The sequence below is a fragment of the Ailuropoda melanoleuca genome, chromosome 16 (genome assembly GCF_002007445.2).
Source record: "Ailuropoda melanoleuca isolate Jingjing chromosome 16, ASM200744v2, whole genome shotgun sequence".
In the NCBI taxonomy this organism is placed as follows: Eukaryota; Metazoa; Chordata; class Mammalia; order Carnivora; family Ursidae; genus Ailuropoda; species Ailuropoda melanoleuca.
In genome coordinates this window covers 69,896,314-69,899,873 of record NC_048233.1, presented here as the reverse complement: position 1 = coordinate 69,899,873, position 3,560 = coordinate 69,896,314, and the positions used below count along the sequence as shown (strand labels likewise).

The 3,560-nt window shown below is 43.4% G+C and overlaps 1 pseudogene; it reads left to right on the top strand.

Annotated features, from left to right (window-relative positions):
• Window positions 1-2,084: 2,084 nt before the first annotated feature.
• LOC100484310 lies at window positions 2,085-2,297 on the top strand (annotated as a pseudogene).
• The last annotated feature ends 1,263 nt before the right edge of the window (window positions 2,298-3,560 follow it).

Here is a 3,560-nt window from a genome sequence, read left to right as displayed (position 1 = left end):
AAGCGTCTGCCTTCGGCTCAGGGCGTGATCCCAGAATCCTGGGCTCCTCCTGAGCTGGGCTCCTCCGCTGTGAGCCTGCTTCTTCCTCTCCCACTCCCCCTGCTTGTGTTTCCTCTCTTGCTGGCTGTCTCTCTCTCTGTCAAATAAATAAATAAAATCTTAAAAAAAAAAAGTGTATAGGTTCCACCACTATAAACCACTTGGATAACTTGACTGCAAAATAGACCTTCAGCAGGACAACAAATCATGCACAACTGAGTTGGGCTCCTCCGCTGTGAGCCTGCTTCTTCCTCTCCCACTCCCCCTGCTTGTGTTTCCTCTCTTGCTGGCTGTCTCTCTCTCTGTCAAATAAATAAATAAAATCTTAAAAAAAAAAAGTGTATAGGTTCCACCACTATAAACCACTTGGATAACTTGACTGCAAAATAGACCTTCAGCAGGACAACAAATCATGCACAACTCCATTAAAAAATATACATAACCAGGGTCTTCATTTCTTGCTACTTATGCTATTTTTTTTTCTTTTAGGAGTATGCTTGAATACAACTCAATAAAGAAACAATTTGATTTAAAAAATAGGCAGAGGATCGGAATAGACATTTTCCAAAAAAAGATGTACAGAGGGCCAGTAGGTCCATGAAAAGATGCTCAGCGTCCCTAATTATCAGGGAAATGCCAATCGAAACCACAATGAGGTATTACTTTACATCCGTTAGAATGGCTACTATGGAAAAGACAAGAAATGACACGTATTGGCCAGGATGTGGAGGAAAGGGAACCCTCTTGCACTGTTGGAGGGAATGTAAATTGGTACAGCCATTATGAAAACATTATGGAGGTTTCTCAAAAAATTAAAAGTAGAACTACCAGGGGTGCCTGGGTGGCTCAGTTGGTTAAGTGGCCAAATCAAGATTTTGGCTCATGTGATGATCTCAGGATCCTGGGGTCAAGCCCCTCGTCCAGCTGCACTCTCAGTACAGAGTCTGCTTGAGTATTCTCTCTCTCCCTTTACCTCTGCCCTTCCCCCACTCGCTTGCACTTGCTCTCTCTCTCAAATAAATAAATCTTTAAAAAAAAAATAGAACTACCAATATGATCCAGCAATTCCACTAAGTATCCAAAAAAAAAAACCCAACATGAATTTACAAAGATATATGTACCCTTATATTCATCACAGCAGTATTTACAAGAGCCACGAAATGGAAGCAATCTTAGTGTTCATGGATAGTTGAACAGATAGAGAAGATATGGAATAATGGAAGATTAGTCATAAAAAAAAGAATGAAATCTTGCCATGTGCGATAACATGGATGGACCTAGAGGCTATCACACTGAGTGAAATAAGTCAGAGAAAGACAAATCCTGTAGAAATTCATTTATATATGGAATTTAGAAACAAAACAAACAACTACACAAAATAAAACAGACTCATAGATACGGAGCACAAACTGATGGTTGCCAGGTGGGGTATGGGGATGGACAAAATAGGTGAATTGGATTAAAAGTCTNAGCTTGCACTTGCTCTCTCTCTCAAATAAATAAATCTTTAAAAAAAAAATAGAACTACCAATATGATCCAGCAATTCCACTAAGTATCCAAAAAAAAAAACCCAACATGAATTTACAAAGATATATGTACCCTTATATTCATCACAGCAGTATTTACAAGAGCCACGAAATGGAAGCAATCTTAGTGTTCATGGATAGTTGAACAGATAGAGAAGATATGGAATAATGGAAGATTAGTCATAAAAAAAAGAATGAAATCTTGCCATGTGCGATAACATGGATGGACCTAGAGGCTATCACACTAAGTGAAATAAGTCAGAGAAAGACAAATCCTGTAGAAATTCATTTATATATGGAATTTAGAAACAAAACAAACAACTACACAAAATAAAACAGACTCATAGATACGGAGCACAAACTGATGGTTGCCAGGTGGGGTATGGGGATGGACAAAATAGGTGAATTGGATTAAAAGTCTGCTTCCAGCTCTTGGAGTCCACTCTGACCTGGGCTTGGCCCTTGAGCAAGGAGATTGTGGCAGCCACAGGTTCCAGGTGTTTTGAGCTCCAGACAGGATGATGGAGGTTGTTTGCAACAACTGTCTAGGTAAGAAGGTCCCTGTTAGATGCAACACTGATGGCACCATCAGGGACCTTAAGAAGCTGATCACAGTCCAAACTGGCATCCGTTAGAACAAGATCATCCTGAAGAAGTGGGACAAGATTTTTAAGGACCATGTGTCTCTGGGGGACTATGAAATCCATGATGGGGTGAACCCAGAGCTTTAATTACCAACAGAGCAGAATTCCTTCCCCCTACCCTGTTTTGCCCTCCTCTCTCCTCCCTCCCCCCTTCCTTCCCCCTCCCCTCTTCTTCCATTCTCAACCCCACACTGGTATGGATGCTTGTTTTTATTTTTTTAAATTTATTTTTAAGATTTTATTTATTTAAGACAAAGATAGCAACAGAGACAGCAACAGAGAGCACAGGTGGGGAGGAGAGGGAGAAGCAGACTCCCCATTGAGCAGGGAGCCTGACCTGGGGCTTGATCCCAGAACCCTGGGATCATGACCTGAACCTAAGGCAGACACTTAACCAACTGAGCCACCCGGGTGCCCCGGATGCTTGTTCTTAAAAACTTATGTTAATAAAATACCCGAAGTTAAAAAAAAAAAAAAAAAAGTATCCCTGGAGCATTGGTCTGTCATGGCTCTGTGAACCCACCCTGAAGGCCTGTGTGGGTGGACAGCTCCTGCACCACCTCCAGCCTAGCCTGTCCACCCAAGGATGGCAAAGGGTAGCAAGTGTCTGAGGGCAGCTGGCCAGAAACCGCAGAAATCTCCTGCCCAAGTCTGGACCCCCTTCTCCCTTGCCCCTCCCTCTTCTGCCCCTGTGATTCCAGTCAGAGGGGATATTTCTTTTTTTTTTTTTTAAACATTTTATTTATTTATGTGACAGAGAGACAGCCAGCGAGAGAGGGAACACAAGCAGGGGAGTGGGAGAGGAGGAAGCAGGCTCCCAGCAGAGGAGCCTGATGTGGGACTCGATCCCAGAACGCCGGGAATCACGCCCTGAGCTGAGGGCAGATGCCTAAGGACTGCGCTACCCAGGCGCTCCCAGAGGGGATATTTCTTTCTTTTTTTTTTTTTAAAGATTTTATTTATTTATTTGACAGAGATAGAGACAGCCAGCGAGAGAGGGAACACAAGCAGGGGGAGTGGGAGAGGAAGAAGCAGGCTCATAGCGGAGGAGCCTGATGTGGGGCTCGATCCCACAACGCCGGGATCACGCCCTGAGCCGAAGGCAGACGCTCAACCGCTGTGCCACCCAGGCGCCCCAGAGGGGATATTTCTAATCAGAGGATGTCTTCACAGAGTGCAGGCCCTGAAAAGGGTCTTGGTCATTTGGAAGGGGACATAGTGTCCCCTCTGGCTGGGGGACTGTCAGAAAAGGAAGAATAGGGCTCTTTTAGTTTGTTTGGTTTTTTTTTAAGGTGCTTGCTTGTTTGATGTAAATAGAAAACTTTAATATATTTTCTGGAACACAGAGTA